At 41.7% G+C, this 19,564-nt stretch overlaps 1 protein-coding gene across 8 annotated transcripts in view; it reads left to right on the top strand.

The window, feature by feature from the left end:
* Window positions 1-259: 259 nt before the first annotated feature.
* Window positions 260-19,564, top strand: part of SIPA1L1 (signal induced proliferation associated 1 like 1) — a 223,384-nt gene continuing 204,079 nt past the window's right edge. For 2 of the 8 annotated variants that reach the window (XM_074867968.1, XM_074867963.1), the window contains exon 1: window positions 2,578-2,757. The gene's annotated coding sequence lies outside the window, so the exon portion shown is untranslated. Of the gene's footprint in view, window positions 490-639; window positions 895-1,938; window positions 2,059-2,441; window positions 2,507-2,573; window positions 2,758-19,564 lie in introns of those variants that run through there. The other 6 variants (XM_074867967.1, XM_074867966.1, XM_074867965.1 and 3 more) reach the window with 6 other exon arrangements.

The raw sequence follows: 19,564 nt of genomic DNA, 5'->3' as shown, positions 1-19,564 counted from the left end.
CAGCGGCTTGGCCGTGCCTCATACCAGCAGCCCCCACACCAGGACCCGCACACTACCAGATGTTGACCTCTTAGACCTGGGATTCAGGGAGCGACCACAGGGGCCTGGGAACAGGAGCCAGCTCCGGCTCTGGGCTGCAGCCAAGGGTGTGTGCCTCCACCGCGGCCTCATCTCAGATAGCACGTAGGCTGGGCTGGTGCTTGGTGTCAGAGCCTCTCCCTCCCACATGACCCTTTTGAGTATCTCCTATGTCTTATGATCCGACACATCAGCAGTGTGTGAAGGAAGATCATAGAAAGAGTTTGGGAACGCGCTAGCCTCATTAACCTCATTAAAGAGCTTGCAAGCTACGGCTTCACTATCTAAATTCTTCTGATGAAGACAAATTCAGGAATTGCGCACCACAGTTCCTGATGCTGCAGTCACATCCAGCACTCTGGTGTGCATACACCTGAGGACTGTAAGGCTCTTTGGACTTCCCTTTGTAAGGTGGGGTTGGAGATGCCAATAAAAAACTTTTCATTTCCATAAAATACACTGAGATTTTCAGGTGGGTGATATAAGATAAATGTATTTAAATACAAAAAATGTTCCTATTTGTTTTTCTGGATTGCCTATACTTTTCTTTTTTCATGCCAGCGCAGCACGGGGATCAGTTCTTCATCCATCCAGAACGTTCCTTCTACTCAGCAAGATGAGATAGGGAGTGTTTTTGTGACCCCATAACACCTGCAGGAGTCCTGACCTCAAGCTGGGGAACCCGTAAGGGAGTGATTGCTCTCTGGAAATCCACCCAGGTGTTTTTGCAGTACTGAACACTGTGGTGTTTAATCGTCAGTACTACAGATCCATTGGGAACATCTTCAGAAGATGGCAAGCCATTTGGATCCTTACGTAAGTCTTGTTGATCTTTGCTGTCCAGACATTCCTGGAAAGTGAATGGGGGGGTGAAGCTGACATGTCGGCAGTGGAGCAGCTGCTCACCACAGCTTGCTTGCTCTAGCTATCACCATGCTGCACGCTGCTGGAACGTCGCCAGCCCATATCAGAGAAGTTTTCTGGAGTGTCCTAATTTCAGAGACAGCTCAGGGAAAGCTTCACTTAGATTGGTTTAACTGAGATTGTTAATGTTCTGTCAAGCCGACAACGAAAACCAGCAGAGTATCCAGAATGGGTTACCCACAGCTGATTTTGTTCAAAATTTTGGCTATTTGGAAATAGTGTTCCTGCAGAAAAAGAGAGTGATGTATGCTCATTTTTTTTTCATGTGCCTACCCATGTCATTGTTATCTATGGTGCAAATATATAGAGAGAATTCAATTTGATTTGTTCTTGCAGTAAAAGAGCTTGATATATACCATCTGTATAGTACCAGAAGGTTTTGCCGGTGTGTCAGCAACTACAGTGACCTTCTCCCTACAGGTCTCCAGGAGGCTGAAATGTGATATAATCATCAAAATGAAAAAAAAACAAGAAAAAGGGCATTTTAATGAAAAAAGATTGGAGAGGTGCAACACTGAAGTGTATTGGGCATGCCTCAAGGAGTCTAGTTACCGAGCCTACACATCCAGGTCGCTGTTCTGAGTGACCCTGGCCCTGTACGCCGCCATCGGCCCCGGGCCACGAGGCAGACGGCCCCGGGCCGCCTTGAGCCAGCGGGAGGTTCCCCGCCGTCCCCACCTCAACCCTCAGGCTCCCGGTTTAAAGTTCGCAGCCCCGCGGGTGCGGCGGGGCGGGGCGGGCTGTGCCGGGCCCGGCGCGGGGGGCGGCTGGAGCGGGGCGAGCGCGGCGCAGGCCTCGGCCGCCCGCTAGGCCCGGCGCTTGGCCGTTGCCATAGGAACGCGCGCGGGGCCGCTCGCCCCCGCCCCTCGCCGCCGGAGCGCGGGCGGGCGGCGGGGCAGCCCCTCTCGCGAGAGCTGCGGCGGCGGGCGGAGCGGAGCGGAGCGGAGCGGGCGGCGGGGTGAGCTCATCCCGGGCGCGGGCGGGGAGCGCCGCGCAGAGCCCAGCCCAGCCGAGCGGAGCCGCCGGCAGCCGCCGCCGCGGCGGCAACTTTGTTGGGTGAGTTGCGAGCGGGAGCGCCGAGCCGGGGCGGGCTGCGCGCCGTCCCCTCCTTCCTGCCGCGGAGCCGGGCGCGGGCAGCCGCCGTGCCGCTGACCGGGGGGGTGTGTGTGGGGGAAGCGGCCCCCTGCCCGGCAGCCGCCGCCGCCCCGGAGTTGGCGAGGGCTGGGGGCCCGGGAGAAAGTGGCCCGCAGAGCCCCGTTGCCGCCCCCAGCCCCGCTCCGCCGTCGGGTGGGAGGCGGCCGCCCCGTGCGCCCCCGGGGCGGCGGGAGCCCGCCTTGCCGGCAGCCCTGGGCCGGGGGCGGGGGCGGGTCGTGCGCGGGTCCTGCCGGAGCGAGCCGAGCCCGGTGCTATTTGCCAGATTTGTGTCTTTTTCTCCTCAGGAAAGGCAGCCTCGAGCGGGAGCAGCGCGGCCGGCGCCCCGGCGGGAGGGCGGACGGAGGCAGCGGTGAGTGGCGCCGTGCCGCGCAGTGCCGCTCCGCGCCGTGCCGCGCAGTGCCGCTCCGCGCCGTGCCGCGCAGTGCCGCTCCGCGCCGTGCCGCGCAGTGCCGCTCCGCGCCGTGCCGCGCAGTGCCGCTCCGCAGTGGCGGCTGCCCGTCCCCTGCGGAGGCGGCGGAGGGCGCGCAGCCCAGCGGGCCCGGGAGCGGCAGGCTGCTCGCCTTCGAGGCTCGATAGATAACTTGTCTCTTACTCGGCGCTGTAAGTTGTACTTCAATCTTTTTTTTTTTTCTTTACTTTTTTTAGAGCCAGCGAGGGTGTAATCGGGCTGTTTTTTTGTTCTGAGCCGGTGCTGAGACCACAGTAATGATAACAATTAGGTAATTTGGAGGCAGTGCCGGTGGGGATGTGCTGAAAGCGCAGCTCCTGAGAGAGGGGGTGGGAGGAACAAAATATTTGCGGATGGTTGCTTTCTTCAGTAGGAGCCTGGAAGAGTGGAAAAACAGGGAATGCCTTAAACTGGCTTTTACTGGGAGGGGGGAGGAGATGGTGGTGGAGAAGCAGGGAAGGTTAAGAGAGGAGGGGATAACCTTCCCCCCACTGAGTTTGTTTGCTCTTCCCCCGTTCTGTGTTGCATGAAGTCTTGATATTAATGTTCTCATACTGTATTTAAAAATAACTGTATTATTTGCACTGGGTAACTGATACAGCTGCAGTTCGTTTAATGAGGAATTCACCCATTTCTGTCTGGTAAAGCAGTGATACAAAATGGGAATTGCTCAACTTAATGAAGATCTCCTTGTATAACCTTGGCCACACATCTGCGTGTTTTAGATGGAGGAGGCATCTTTTTACCCAAAGAGGAATACAGAGGCATTTTTTTGGATAATATTGCTTATAGAATCGCTTTTAAAAATTTTGCTTGCAAAATCGCTTTTAAATATTTTCGTGATGCTGCTTTAATGAACCCTTTACTGCCTGCTGGATGAAGTGCATCTGTGAGCACGGAGCCTCAGTTGATAATACAATGCAAATTTGTTTTCAGAGTAAAGGTGTCAGATTTCATTAGGTTCCAGACCTGTATGGATGAACCAAGATTGACATTTTCTTTAGAAAGCAGTCCTTTCACGGTGGAGTTGATTGAGGGGTTTTTTGGCTCATTAACTATGCGAATTAAGCATTAGTTTCCTTTAATTGAAGGCATAAACCAGTTTTGTAAAAGGGAAAACAGTCTCTCCCCCCCCCCCCCGCGGAGTTTTTGCGTGTTGTCACTGCAAGTACAAACTGGATAATCATCTGTGTTTTCTCTGGTGGAGAGTTTGGTTGTTATTTATTTGGAAGGTATTACTGGGCTAGCCTCCCTTCCCCTTCAGCTGGAGTGGTGGGAGAGACAGGTGAAAGTACCAAGGTAGAAGTTTGTGGCAGTTGTAATCGCAGAGAGTTGTGTTTCACTGTCAAGGCTTTAATGCTTTAGGCCATCAGACACCATACCAATTACTAATCCAGAAACAGTGTGGGAACTTCAGATTTATTTTTTTCTTAGTTGTAAAAACACATGTGTTCTCTTTAGGTAAAGCTAAAAAGAAAAGTTTAATGATTGAGTGTTTTATGTAAATACTGTGTTTCTTCTTTCTTGATAGGTAACTAGGGACTGAAGATTTTTTTTCCCCCCATTTTAACAGAGTTTATTTGTGACCGATTGATTAAAGGATGGGTACTTAGTTGCTCAACAGTGTATTAAGGAGGTATTACTGATGCTAATAAAATGCATGGTTTTAACACTGCTACTTGGGATAGGCATACTTAGCTTTCAGTTGTGGTTCGTATAACCTCTTAGATCGTGAAGTCAGAAGCAAAATGGGATGTCAGCTCTGACTACTGTAGGGCTGCAAAAAGTTGCTTGACTTGACAGGCTAACAGGTGTAGGTACTGACACAGAACTGTGAAAGGGTGGAGCTGCAGTCAGGAAGAAAAACTTAATATGGGGATGTATAATTCACAATCTATTTTTTCTGTAATAAAATGTATGATTGTCATTTCACTCATGCATAATTGGTTCTAGATTTGAAGAGCTTTTTCCCCCTTTCATGTTTATCTGAAATGTTACTTTAAGGTTTGGGATTAACTTTTGGAAAGCTGTTGTTTTTAAAACCATGTCAAATTGTGGCCTCTTACTCCCTTCAGGTTTTCAAGGACTATTTTTTATCATGCTTATAAGTGTTCTGCTGCCGCCTCAAGAGCATTTTGTTCTTATGTAGGTCTTTTTGTCCTCTCAGTTTTGTAAATGTGTCTCAAATATATCCTTTAAAATGTTTATTTCAGAATTATTAATTCTGGTAGTATGAACACATTTTTTTATTTCTAAGATAGGAGAAAGAAACAATTTTAAGAACATAAAATATTCCTACTAGTTGTTTTGAATTTTAGTACGGTCACGTCCTACGACTTAAGGAGGGTATTTTGGAAATACAGTGGGAAAATGAGAGGTAGGCTAGTAAGAGAAAGGGTTGAGGCCTGTTTGCATTTCTTTTCTATTCCTGTATCTGTTTTGTCCTATAGCATGTCTACTGTAGAAAAGAAGGAGTAGTTTTCTCCATGTCTTTTAATCCCTTCAGCAAGGGGGTTGCTGCAAGCTATTGAGTTCTTACTGCTACTGCTTAGAAATCCTGGATACCCTACTGGGGTAAAGAAGCAGAGCTTCTGCCGTCATCAGAATTTCAGTCACACAAGTTGGTTTCCCTAATGCTGACATTTTTAGAGGTTTAAATTTATTCTCATTGACCCTAGGTGTTGGCTAGTTGGCAAACAGTTTTGATCTGTTATTTCCTTGGCTTTCTTAGCTTCAGGCAGATTCCTTTTATTCCTCGGCAGCTCCTTAATATAAATATTTAAAAAGTCAATAAAGCATGATTTAATGATCTGTTAATATCTTTTTATATCCTTGCTTTGTTTACTTCATTATCCATCTTTTAGATTTTTATTTTATTCATTTATTCTGAAACCCATTTGTTTAACTTCTCGTTAATACGTTATGACAGAAATACAGCAATAGTAAGTGAAGTTACTTATTTCTTTTGTCAGTGTAAATACATACATTCCAAAACTTGCTAGGTGAGGCTTTTGTTGATTAGGCATGTAAAATTAATCATATGTTAAGTATCTTCCTGTGGGGGGGGGGGGGGTGGGTGGGCAGTGTTATATTGTTCTGTGTTGTATGTTTCCAGGGAGATATGACTTCAGTGACTTGATTTCAAATATATCCCTCTAAATAGCAACTCTTAAATAGTCTAAGCTTTATATTTCACTGAGTTCAGTTTAATGTTGGAATGAGGACTCTCAAACTGGAGGCTTATAAAGTGGGATTTTATGGGTCTATGAGAGTTGAGATATTCTCTTATTTAATGAAAAGCAATCAGTGTTTTATGGGAGTGGAACCTTACCAGCAATGGTTAACTGAAGGCACAGTTGTAAACCCACAGAATATGACCACTGGTGAGGCTGAGTGACTAACTTTGTGGGTTTGACTAACTCTGATTTTTAATCCTTATGCAGCTGGCAGTGCAAGACTAACAGTCTGTAGCAGTTTCGGTGTTAGCTTTGATAGTAGTTCTGCAGTCTGAACTTTGGGAAACCCTTTAGGAGTTGCAGAGACACTAGAATTGCTTGGTTGTTTAGCTGTGTTTTTGAACGGGAATCAGCAGATAAAATGGTTTTAGATGTCTGTCTTTGCATATGTAAAGCTACATTATGTCATTGTCTCAGTCTCTTTAGAGAATCACAATTTTGAATTCTGTGGCACCAGTTTGCTGGATGGGTTGTTTGATTTAGATTGTGCCACATGTCTTTTATGTTAAGTGTTAAGCGAGACTAAGCATTTACAAGTCTTTGTTTTCTTTATGGAAACATATTTTAAAGAGCATTTCATTTGAATGTGGTGACATAACACTTCTCATAATCTTGATAGTCGGTGAATAATGTGATCAGGTATTCGTCAGTGTTGTTTCAAAGGACTAAGTCTGTAAGTGGATCCTCTCTTGCAAACCTGTTTTTGATTAGTAGGATCAAAATCAATCGTGGCTTTATCTCTTCATACTACTTAATCTTGTGTTGGATGCAGCAATGCAATAGTAGTAGCTCTGGTTCTCTGCACAGTGGATGGACGTCTGTTTTGAAGAGAGAGGTGCAAGTTCTGACAAATGCATGACTGTATAGAATGACTTTTCTGAATGTGAGTTATTTAAAACCATAATACAGAAGGAAGAGGTGTTACTGGGAATAGTGGTTCATGCTTAGGCCTGAGAGACGCTTTGAATTTTTTGTTGGTGTTTTAATGCTCTTTTTGCCTTTGGTCTTGAGCTCTGTAGAAAGGAAAGAATGCTTTCTTCAGATGGATGATATTAAAGATTAGTGAAGTGGTTCTTGAAGACCAAGTTTTATTTCATAAGTTGTCAAAATTTAAATAAACTACTGGCATATAGCATATAGTTGTTCTAAAATTGGATTGTTCTTCATGATTCGTTATGGTTTACCTTCAGTGCTCAAAAACCTTTTGGCGGTGTTTATTTAATTTTTGTGTTGTTCATTTGCCTTTTTGAGGTAACAATTTTTTTTACCTCAAAATACTTATTTAGACCTTGGAGAGACTGGTTTTTACTGCAGCTGTGAGAGAAACATGATGTTGAACCTGTATGTTAAGGGGCACTTTTATCTTAGTGAAAGCATTTCAAGTTAACCCTGCAATATATCTCACTTAATTCACTGTAACATCATCAGTTAAAAACCTCAACTAGTCAGAATCTCAGAAAACAAGCTCTTACTCCAGATTGCTAGAAATCATGGGTCAAAAGTTGAGCCTAAGTTAGAGAAAAGTTGCCTGTTAAGTCTGCTTGTGAGACTCAGTTATGTTTAATATGCTTGGCTGGTATTATTTTGTGAGTTTTCATGCTTTCTTTTCTGGGTGGGGGAAATTGCCAAGCATCTTACTTTGCTCTGTAGCCTACTTTGCTGCCTCTCTGTGCAGTGGATGGTGGGGTTCCAGGAGGTGGGAAAGGCTGCTTTGTAGCATGGCTCTGCTCTCTGAATTTCTCGTCGCAATGCATTTTACAGCACCATCAGCTAAATCAATTGTCTTCTGACCTTTGAATTCAAATGGTAGGCTTATTGTATGCTGATGTGATGTGAAATAGGATTAATACAGAACTTTTTTTAATAGCGGCAGATAGTATCTGTAGAGCAACTGCTGTGGTAGCAGAACTTTCTGTATGCCAGTTGTTCACGTCAGTAGCTCTGATAGATATCTTGGGTTTTCTTGTTGGTGGTAATACAGACAGCTCTTTCTAAAGAGTTAACAAACATTTTTAAACACATTCATTTGCTGATTTGGCCAAAAGTTGCATAGCCCCAAGAACATTTTTACATTGTTCTTGGGACTTTTTGAAATGACCAAAATTGTATTTTCATATTGCTTGGTTTTTTTGGGTCTTATAATAAGCTACTGGTCTTACTTCATGCTCACACAAAATCATAACTGTACTTCACACTGCCATATGAAGTATTTGGTGCAGATCCATGATGATTGGTGTTTTACAAGAGAGATTATAATTTTCTGGTTTATAACTTCTTTCTCCTTTCTTTTTTGTTCAAAGAGTGCTTCTTTCCTTCATCTAATTTCAAAATTGATGTCTGTGTGTGTGGCTTTGTCACTCGGTCTTACGCTAGCAGATAGTTTGGCAGAGTAGAATTGGATCTCTGGCTGATGGGGGTGGCGAGTCTCCCAGATCGACACTGTTAGTATTTCAGTAATTTTACTGCAGACAGAATTTAGTCTGGTCTCCTAAACTGGATGTCCCCAACACAGATGTGGTTTGTCGCTTTGGAATGCTATGACCATTGAGGACTGGGCCACATTTGGCGAACTTCTGGGGAGGGATGTTTAGCTTAGTTTCCTCTAGGAAAAATCCAGTTTATGCACACCAAAGCGACTACAAAAATTAAAATAAATCATTATGAGGGTGGTTAAGCATTGAACAGACCACCCCAGAGTGACTGGTGAATCTCCATCCTTGGAGACTTTTAAAGCTTGACAGTATAAAGCCATGAGCAACTTTTTGCAATGTGGAAGTCAGGCCTGCTCGGAGCAGGAGGTTGAACTCCTGGGTAAAACTGCCCTGGGCTCTGCAAACTGCTAGCGAGTGGTAGCTCAAAGGGTCCTACTGTGTGAAGTCCAGATGTACATAACAGTTTAAGCAACTTTTTAAAATCAAGACCATGCTTGTAGTGATTTGGGGTTTTTTTCGAACTAGTGTGAAATAGTTTTACTTTGGTATCCAGTCCATTTCATGTCTTTTGCTTGGGTAGCAGCACACTGCTGGTGTCAGTTTATCACAGCTTCCTAGTTCTGGCTCTCAGGTTGCAAACCTGCCACAGGAAACCTGATTTCCTTTATCTGTGGGCATGCAAGAAGGAGGCGGGGTATTTATTTTCCTTCAAGAGGCAGGTGTAAGAGGAAACGTATGCATCTGTATCTTGAATGTTTGTATTTGGAAGGGCCAAAGCACAAATTTGCTCTTGCTGAAGAAACTGTGGCAAAAATTGGACCTTTTTTCCACATTCCTGAAGTGTAACATGAGTTTGTCTACATATTTAAAAGAGACAATGGGTAATGAAACTCAAATTGCAGGCTTAAATGTGTTACTGTTACGCAAAAGTCATTAGAGTTATTAGTTCTGAACTATTTAAAGATCTCTTCTTTTTGTTTCTGTGGACAAGGCTTCTCTCTTCACTTTCTGAATTACCAATCTGATTTTTAAAAAAATGTTTTAAAAATAAAATCTTTGATACTATTTTGGGAATATTATTGTATGTATCAATTAGAAGACCGTACTAGTCCCCACCAAATCAATCTTAAGGGGTTTCCCCGCTTCTGCTGGATGAGGTTGAGATTGCTACCCCTGTATTTTTTTTTTTCAAATTGGAAGGGCTGAAATTGGATTTCATGCTTTCAGTCCGTGCAGAATGGCTGCATAATTGTGCAGAAGAAAGTTACGGTTTAACATTCTCATGCCTTGAAAATAAACATATCTTTATGAATGACATGATACTGGCACTGATCTACTTTGCAAATGTATTTAACAGCTTGTTGCATGAATCATAATAAAATAGTTCAGTAGACTGTACTGTATTGGTTATACAGCAGCTGGAATAAAGAGTGAAACCTGATACTTTCCCCCAGTGTTTGCTAAAGCAAACTTTTAGAAGTGAGAAAAGAAAGGAGACACTTATGTAAAAACTACTTAGGTAGTTTGTCCTTTCCTTGGATGTTTTTTTTTTTCTTGACTCCCTTCTTTTGCAGTCTTTGAAGAAGGCAGTGTTGACAGAAAGGCAGGTGTTTTTAACCTTCCCCCTGTTGATTTCTGCAACATCTTGCAGGGTAGTTATCGACTCTACTTGGCATAACTCTGGAAATTCCCATGGTGTCCCAAATCTAGTATTGTTTATTAAATTGCCATACGGAGAGGTGGTAGGACAATCTTTGCTAGGATGCCTTTGTTGACATAAACAAAAGGAAAATGCTAATATAATCTTAAAACATGCCATTCATTCAAAATTGAACAGGCCTTTTTGGGATTTTAAGTTCCATGGGTTTTTAGGGCATGTCTGTGCAGTGAAGAGAATGGTCGTGGTGCTCTGGAGTACTGCCTGCCACAGATACTTCTACTCTGCTATTCGAGTTGTGGGATAAGCTCCATGGAATAATTTAAGAGCCATAAGTTAATTCTTGCCTTTTATAATTCTTTGCTTCCCTATCTAGGCAAAGCCACAAGATCTGCAGAGCTACATGGGTGTTTTTATCATGTATTAAAATTATCAACATTCTTTTTATTTTAATCCTGTACTATTGTACTTCAATTTTCAGCCAGAAAATTTTTAAGGTTAATTAATATGCTAGATAACACTTGAGAACAGAGAGGTTATTCTGGCTCCAAACAACAGCATTAGAATTGAGTGTGGACACGCAGCAGTGTGCTGTATATTCCAGATTTAATCACTTGTATATGTAGTGTTGATGCAGTAAAGACTTTCAAATTTGTTGGTAATTTAAAGCACATCTCCGGTAAAACAAAGGTATGATAATAAGCAGTAATTAAATGTTGTGAAGGGTGTTCATCACTGTTATTTTAACAGAAGTTAGTCATTATCTGCTGATTGCTGGCATCATTAAATCTCAATTTTTTAGTATGTAAGCCAGTGCTTACATACCTGAGCAGCTGAACTGAGGTTTTCCATTTTCAAGTCCCGGAAGTATCTTTTGTTCTTAGATCTTAAGTGTAATGACTTACCTCAAACTGCCAACAGCTTTATGCCTGCCAAGGACAAGAGTGCAAATGTTGTGAATGTGCTCTTTAAGAGATACAATGTGTGTCTTCTGAAAATTGGGGCAGGGTGAACAGTCAGTTTAATTTGGAACAACTTAGCAGTTGTGCAGAGCTGGCCACATGAAAAATAATTGTATGCAAGGTAAACATCGCTTCTTGTAAAAATACAAAATGTGCAGAGATAGAAAATGTCTGAAGTGCTGGGGGAGGGGAGAGACCTCTGCTGTTCCTTAACTTCTGTAAACCTGCACTTTGCTTAAAAACAAAAAAAACAAAGCCATTTATAGTAGCTGCCGAATATTCCCAAGTATGATGCACTCTAACTTCAGGTGACAGGTTACTTCAGGTTCCTGAGACAAGAGGTTAAGTGACTCAGGACTAAATAAGACAGGCCTCTCGAACTGATCCAAGGAGAGAAATCATGGAACAGTTGAAGGAATTTATAGATAAAATCCTCATTTCATCTTTCAGTTATGTGTAATAGAAAGATGTGTAATTATGTGTATTTCTAATTAAATTAATGGGTCAAACTTGAAGAAATGATTGATTGAATGGAGAGCTAGTAGACAGATTTAAAATAAAGTAGCACTTTGGTCAGTTGTTTGGAACATAGTGAAGGTAGTGTGACCATTAGGGAAGCTGGGTAGGGTAATAATAAGAGTTGTTAGATTATTGACTATTTAGACAGAAAAAGTTGGGTACAGATGAGGAGGAATTGCAAATTATTGTAGTGTTGTTTGCCTTAGTTGTCAGTTTTTCTGATGTAGAGGACTAAAAGATTTTTGGCAGAACAATGAGCTTCCATTTGACATGGCATTAAAGCATCCAGAATAAACACGACTGATACACTTTTGTAGATAACAGTACTGAAAATGCAATTTTTTGAATTGTGTTTAAATATTGTAGTTGAAACTGTATGAACAAGTGAATATCTTCTGTTTTTCCCTTTCCCTCCCTCTTTTTCCTGAGTGTTAATAGTTTAGAAAAGAAGGGTCCAAAGATGTATGTGATTTTTCTGGCTTTAAAAGTGAGAGAAGAATTGAAGATCTCTTTGAAGGGAGGTAGGAGAAGAATCAGCGCGACTCTATAAAGATGAAGCTAAAAATTGTGAATACTGCTTTCCTGCAGAATGACTAGCTTTTTTTCCAGGTATTGTCAGAAAACATGGCTAGATTTAATTCTTACTTGAAACTTAGCTAAAAATTAGAAGGTTATTGCTTGTAACAGGTGAATTCCATGAGGACAACTACCTGAAAGGAGGTTGCAGAGAGGTGGGGATGAGTCTCTTTAACCAAGTAACAAGTGATAAGACGAGAGGTAATGGCCTCAAGCTGTGCTAGGGAAGGTTTAGGCAGGATATTAGGAAGTCTTTCTTTCCAGAATGGGATGTTAGGTGTTGGAATGGGCTGCCCAGGGCAGTGGTGGAGTCCCCATCCCTGGAGGTGTTTAAGAGTAGGGTCAACATAGCGCTTAGGGATATGGTGTAGTTGAGAACTGTCAGTGTTAGGTTAATGGTTGGACTAGATGATCTTCAAGGTCTTTTCCAACCTAGATGATTCTGTGATAGCACAGATGGTGTTACCTGATTATGTGGTCTTTCACAGTCACTTTTTTACATGGGGAAAGACAAGGACTTGTGGAACAGTGCTGCTCTATTTCAGTAACATTTTACAGGTGGCAATAAAACCTCTTGGCTCTGTGACAGTATGTGGGTGTTATGTGCTTGTAGGTAAAGTTGTTTAATAGTACTTTTGAAAATGAAGTAATTGCATGCATAGTATAATGCAAAATACCCTTAAATAGTGGTTGGCTTCTGCGTTACACTTTTCTTGTTGCTGATAAAGGAGGTACAAAAACCTTTCCATGTTAGAGGTTCAGAGCAATTGTGCCAAGTATAAATTGTCTTTTCTAAAGGTGGTGGGTTTTTTCTTTTTGAATCTTGTGTTAGTACTGTGTGACTGTTGTTTGCACCAAGTTTCTGACTTAAAAATGTTAGTATTAGTAACTATCTTGTTTGCTGTAACCCTTCTTTGTTATCACCTTAGTACTTAGCTGAGTTGCCAAAATTTCTTGAAATGTATGGAAACCTCAGGTAGGTTAGTCACTTGAATACTGGTACCCTGGGTCGCAAGGCAATGTGTTATATTTTCCCTGTGCTCAAAATTTGGGACTGAAGACTTAGGATACTGTTGAGGTGTCACTGCTGTTGAGTTTATGACCATGTTAATTAGTGCTGAATGTCATTAAGATGAACATATGCAATATTAATAAAACTACTTGTGAAATCGAGCTGTTGTCATTATCTCATTGAATTGTTGTACTGAAAAGTTGCTTGCATCTTTCCTGCAAGAAGGATAATTGAGAAGGGCTTACAATGTGTTCCTGGGAACAGATCACCTGGTTTCAGTGACCTCTTCTCTCTGAGACACTAGATGGTCAGAGACCTGGCTGCAGGGGGAGGGACTGTTTTAATAGCAGTGTATGGCTTTTCTTGTCTTGTGAACAAAACCCAGTTGTCCCAGTCTCATGATTACATGTGAGGAGCAGACTGTTGCTTCTGGTAAAGTTAGTATGATCTGATCTGCTCCTTTTCTGCATCTGAAAGGCTGCTGGGAAAGAAGGGGTATGTGGGGAAGGTTCTGTAAATTGTTTCTGTTGGTGACAGAAACAATTACTTTTGGGATGAAGTTTGATTTCCTTACACACCCCAAGCTAAGTTTTAGACAATACTACCTGACTTGATTGGAAAAAAATAAAGGGGGAGGGGGAGAGGGAGAGAATCAAGCAGGATAATTACAACATTGACAATAGGGAAGTATTTTATACTCGTGTCTGTACTTTGCTGGACTGGAAAGGGCCAGAGCCCTAATCTGACATCTCAGGCAAAATATGGAATCATCTACATAGCTAATGTTGTGCAGCGTAGTTGCATGATAATTGTGCTGCTCTGCATTGAGTGCACTCGACTTCACTCGTTTATGGGTACTAATGAGATTGTATTTTGATGTGATATTACAGTAATATCAGTGCCTCGTATTCATTCATTAGTTTACCTCATTGACTTTGAGAAGTAAGTAAATGTAGATGCCCTTGAGCAAGTCGTTTTAACATGCACATGAGAAATCTGTAATAGTGTTCAGAGCAGAAGCTGCCTTGGGCTTTAGATTTCATCTTACCATGGATGAATTTATTCATAACTAGCTGTAAAGCTGTGCTGGAGACTCTTGAGCCAGCTCTGAGGAATCTAGTGGCTCTGTCCCCAGTTGTCGGCAGCCCGCTTTCTGCTCCAAAGAGTGGCTCTGCATGGCTCAAACCCCTGCTGTTTACTGGGAGCAGTCTCTTGCCCCATGGGATCTCCTGTACATCGATGTCTGTTGAACAAAACCATGACAGTTAGGATTAGTGCTCAAGCCTGTGCCCTGGTCTTATTTTATTTATTATTGTAACTGTAGCTCCCAGTGCCTACGTGGCACAATGCAACACTGTGCTGAGCTTGTAGCTTGCATTTGGATAGCATTTAATAGCAGTACCATAGCGTTGCCTGTGAGCTAGCTAGCCTTCCTCTGCAGCAGGGCTTACCCAGCTCGGGGACAGCATTGTGCTAACGTGGCTGTCACGTTTCTGGTTCTGCTGTCAGTCCAGCGGTTTTAGCTCAGAGGTCAGCGGATCACTGGTGCCAGCATAATAGCTGGCATGCTACAAATTAAAATAATGCTGGAAGAAATTGCTTTGGATTTTAATTGCCTGCTAGACATGCCTATCTTAGTGAACTTGTACACATCTTGACCTGTAGCAATAGAGAATGAGATGGTCTGTAAAATTAAAAAAAGAGTAAAACAGACTGCACACAAAACAAGTAAATGAAATGTGTAGGAGTTGACAAATCTAAGGCCAGTAAAACATATTTTAAAGTATACCTTTAAATCTGTATTAATATCTGGTGTGGGGTTTGAAGTAGTGTTCAGGAAGAATTGTGTTCAAAATGCACATGTGAAGTATTGTCTGGCTGTGCTTCAGAGAATGTCTCTGACATCGTGCTCTGCGATAGTTGGCCAGCATACCCCACGCTGTCACTCTTGCAGTTTTTCCGTTTTAGTTTTCATCTAGTTCTAGCAAATGCATGGATAGCATTCTTTAGCTCAGTGCTAGCTCAAGTATCTGTGCTGCGTGGCAGTCACTGCTGAGATTGCAGTTGCTGTATCCTAGATTTCTGATAACAGGTTTGAGGCAAGGTTGCCCTCAAAGTTTTTGGTTTCCTATGGAAACCAGCTTGTGCGGTTATGCTTTGCGTGTGCCTGCTGGTTTCCTTTTTTCCTCTCTAACACTTCTTCCTTCTCCCCAACCTCCTAATTTTTAATTTGATGGCTTTTGTTCTAGCCCCTTGCGCACACCTAGAGTCAACAGTCTTTGTAAAAGCAGACTACTGGATGGTTGAAATTGAGTCCATGTAGAACAGTAACTGGGCCAGACTCCACTTTCTGCCTCTTGATCTCAGTAACTGCCATATGATGTGCAGTCTGGGCTCAGTAAGCACTTTTCTTCCCAGTGCTCCTGAGAGTGGAGATCTTTGATCCCTCTTCCCTTCAAGAGTTGAGGAGTATACTGGTTTCTTCGCCAGCATTATTTGCATTATTTGCAAGGCCTAATACCAGACTATAATGATTCACAAATCTTCTATGGCAACAACTTTTCTGGTGTGGGTTTTTTTAATGCCATGATAACACAATTTTGCAGTTTAGATGACAGTAGTCAAAGTCTGAACCTATTTCAGCCCTTCAGCATCAATCAGCACTGGAGTCTTGGGCTGTAGAGCTTTGCAACACACAATGCTTTTAACTTTACTCTTGGTAAAAAGAGAAGAGAAAAATAGCACAGAAAGCTGTGTTAGTTGGTGGGAAGAGTATGTAAAGATATATCCAAACTTATTTTAGGGTTACAAAGTTAGAACACCAAGTCAACAAGGCTATGAGCAGGGCTTTAGGACTCCCAATACTGGGTCAAAAGTATACTGGTCATATGTAAAGTATTAATCTCATAAATTATTCTGTTTGCTTTAATTAAAGCAAAAATAAAATACATACCAGGTAGCAGCATGACTTATTTGCATTAAGCATTATTTGTTTAGACCACAATGATTTTATGCTGGATTAGATATTACGCACTTTTTCCTGCCACTGATACCAATTCAGTATCATGTTCTGGCACACTTGATAAAATTTGATCATGTGCCGAAGTCTCATTTGGATCAAATTTATCATGGTTGGTGATGTGGCAGTGCAGAGATTTGCTGTTAATAGTTGTGAAACCTGCGTTTCATCTTCTGTAACTTCTGATAACTTTATCTCTACAAATGTTTAAGAAAGCTTACTTTTCAATTTTATTTGTAACTAACAAGTAAATACAATTTTTTTTATTCAGTGTTTGAATGACTAAAGAAGGGATGATCTTTGCATGTGTTGTACAACCACTGTTGTCTAAAGTTCTGGAAGGATGCTTTCAGATGTGGTAAACAATAATCTTCATTACATTTATCTTCATTTTGTTCATCATCCATTCTTAATATTATGCCAAAACCAAAGCCTATTTATCATTTCGTAAAAGGGAGAAAAAAAATCAGTCCTGGTGAAGCAGATTCTTTCTAGATTAAAGATAAATCTTTTTGATAGATACAAAACCGCAAATCTTTTTATTTGGAGATTTTTTTTTAAAAAAAGCGGGGGGCTGTTAGGAAAAGATTTTTATGGGATCATAAATATTCTACTTGGATCTGTCTTATTAAACATGGCTTGGAAATTGAATCTCCTTCTGAAGGCATTTAGATATTCAATGTTCTCAGTAATTGACCTGATTCTACTGTGAGCTGCTGCTTATGTTTCAAGACATGAATTGGTCTCACCTTTTGAAGGCTTTTGACCTTTATTTGGGAAAGGAAGAAACATACTATTCTAGGGTTGTGACTAAGTGTATTTTTTTAAAACTCAAAAAAATTCACAGAATCTGGGGACAGTTTTCTACAGAATAGGAGATGCTGAGGTTCAGAAGTAGTGTCATGGGTGCGACAGGACATGTCAATCTATGGTGTCAAAAAGTGTAGGGTGAGGAGATTCAACTGTTAAAATGGTGGGGAACTTTTGACATGATGTTTGTTCAGCACATGGCTTCAGATTATTTTTCATTTTATTTAGATCTATGTCAGGTTTTAAAAATCTCCAGTTATTTTTGTAGGCATTTCATTAAAATTTTCTTTTTTTTTTTTTTTTTCAGTAGTGGCATTCATCAGCAATGTTTAGAGAGAGAAATATTGCTGTTTCTTTTAGTGTTTTTTCTTGTGCAATGAAACAGGAGTGTCTTCTGTTTACATTTTCTGCAAGCTGAGGAGTCTTTCCTCGGCCTGATTATTGGATTTCAGTAATTTACATTTATGGTATGATCATGTCTAGAGGCATCAAACAAAATATGCAAAATACTATGTAAGTATAGCTCGGATTCTGCATGTGATGTGTGTATACAGACCCTCCTGTTTATATGGAGGCTAACCTTCACTGACTCTGCAGATGCAGTTGCCTTAATGATTCTGTGTTTTTAGTTGGCAGGGACCTCTGGGGATCCTCTAGTCCAACCCTGCTGCTCAAAGCAGGGTCAGCTAGACCAGGTTGCTTCGGATGTTGTCCAGTTGAGTTTTGAACATATCTGAGGATGGAAACTCCGTAGTCTCTCTCTGTTTCAGTGTTCAGTCGCCCTTAAAGTAAATTTTTCTTGATGTTCACAGGATGTTTCTGATGTTTAACATGTTGCAGTTGTAAGTATTTCTGAACACTGCTTCAGCACGTTGCCGGTCAGGAGTCAAGGGAAAAGATTCTCTAGGTTACTATGCAGAAATTGTGTTTCATCGTTTGATTTCTATTCTCTTTCTGTTTGTGAGCTACATAGCAACTGCAAGCTGGAGCTACTCACTGGATCTCTCCTTTAGAGAAGGAACAGAATGTCAAATTCACTTTTAGATTTGCTAGTCTGATGCAACTCTTATCTAATGTGTTACGCTTTCTGAAAAGCTTTTAAAGAACATCATCCATATCATTAGTGTTTTGCTGGCCTGTAAAAGCAGGTGCCGTAGTCCTTCTGCAGGTACACACAGAAATATCCAGTTGACATGAGCATGCTTTAGATCTGAAACTTGCATTTAGTTTTGAAGCATACTTGTGAGTCAGAGCCTGCTAGAGGTCTGTTTTTCTCTTTTCTGGAAATGCAGCATCTTCTTTCATATGAAAACAGGGAAAAAATGCATAGAAGACAGTTTACTGCTTCATCTCTGTACCTCCAGAGACATGTACCTGGTATTTTGTGTGGCTTGCTGGTCATTCTATCTGCCACGATTCTAATGACAGCTAAAGCACAGCTTGGTTTTACAGCAAAATTTACTACTTACGTTTAGGTGATGGTTGTTTTGTATCAAATGTGATTCTGCACAGGTGGTTTTGGACACTTTAATCATTCCATGCAAAGTCAGTATTTTGTACATATCTCTGCACTGTAGTAATTCAATAACTTGAGTAATCAGCAGCATCAAAAATTGGGATGAAAACTTTGATGGGTGGTCTCAGAGTTGTAGATTGATTTAGGCTGAAAGGGACCTCTGGAGGTCATCTGGTCTAACCCACCCCACTGAAAGCATGGCCAGTGTAAATTGGTGGTGGCAATGGTAGTGAGTTAAGCTTAGGCTTTGCTATAATCTCCCTTTAGATAGGTGGAGAAGGCAAGGTGATCCCACAAGCGTTCTCCAGAGCAGCAAACCCAGGCATCTCAGCCTGTCCTTGTCCTCACGTACTTCAACCCCCTAACTGCTTGGTGGTCTCTCTGCTGGTCTTGCTTCAGTCCATCTTTCTTACACTGGGAAGTCTGAAACAACGCACTTGTTCAGCTGAGATCTCACTAGTGCTGAGTAAAAATGAATGTCACTTACTAGGTTTAGACAGAGCACTGACAAGCACTGCAAGGCAGATACTGTTAATCTTACCGACAGCTTGAAATGGTGCTTTTCAGAAACGTCTATTTTTAGTCCTAGACACATGAGGGACCTTTGATTAAATCGTTTTTACCATATCACTGTTTCCAGAAAGGGTTATTTACATTGTCTAGCTTGAAGCAGACTTTCTAATTCGTAGCCAAACTTGTTTTACACAGCTGCAGACTTAATCAATATATTTCTCTGCTTTTGGAAGTTTTTTTCCGTCTAAATTGAACTGGGTAGTCGCACATCATTTCAGTTACCCTACTGATGTATTTTGCGTTGTATGGCACGTTATATTGATTTATATCGTATTTCTTCAAGCCAGCCATCAAACTGTTGTGGTTGTCTGACTTTGAGTGGAAAAAGTAGTTTTCTGCCTGCTTTATTCTTAGTGTCAGCTTTCAATTTATAAATTACTGTTTGCTTGATCTGCATGTAGGGATGCTCTTTGCACCATATTTTAATATGTCATAGTTATAATCAATAGCAGTCGTGCCAGAATAAACGCTTATAAATGTGAAAGCGGGCGTTCTCAGAAACAGTGAGTAGAGGAACGAAGTGAAGGTGGGGAACAGAGAAGAGACAGTGAATATGTTTTTGTCCAGTGCGGATCAATATTCCACAGGAACCAGTGAAAAAAGACACTTCGCCCTTGCTACTCGGATGTTTTACTGTATTGCATGTG

This window comes from Strix uralensis, chromosome 4 (assembly GCF_047716275.1).
Source record: "Strix uralensis isolate ZFMK-TIS-50842 chromosome 4, bStrUra1, whole genome shotgun sequence".
Classification (NCBI taxonomy): Eukaryota; Metazoa; Chordata; class Aves; order Strigiformes; family Strigidae; genus Strix; species Strix uralensis.
The sequence above is the reverse complement of the archived record's forward strand: the minus strand, read 5'-3'. Positions and strand labels throughout refer to the sequence as shown.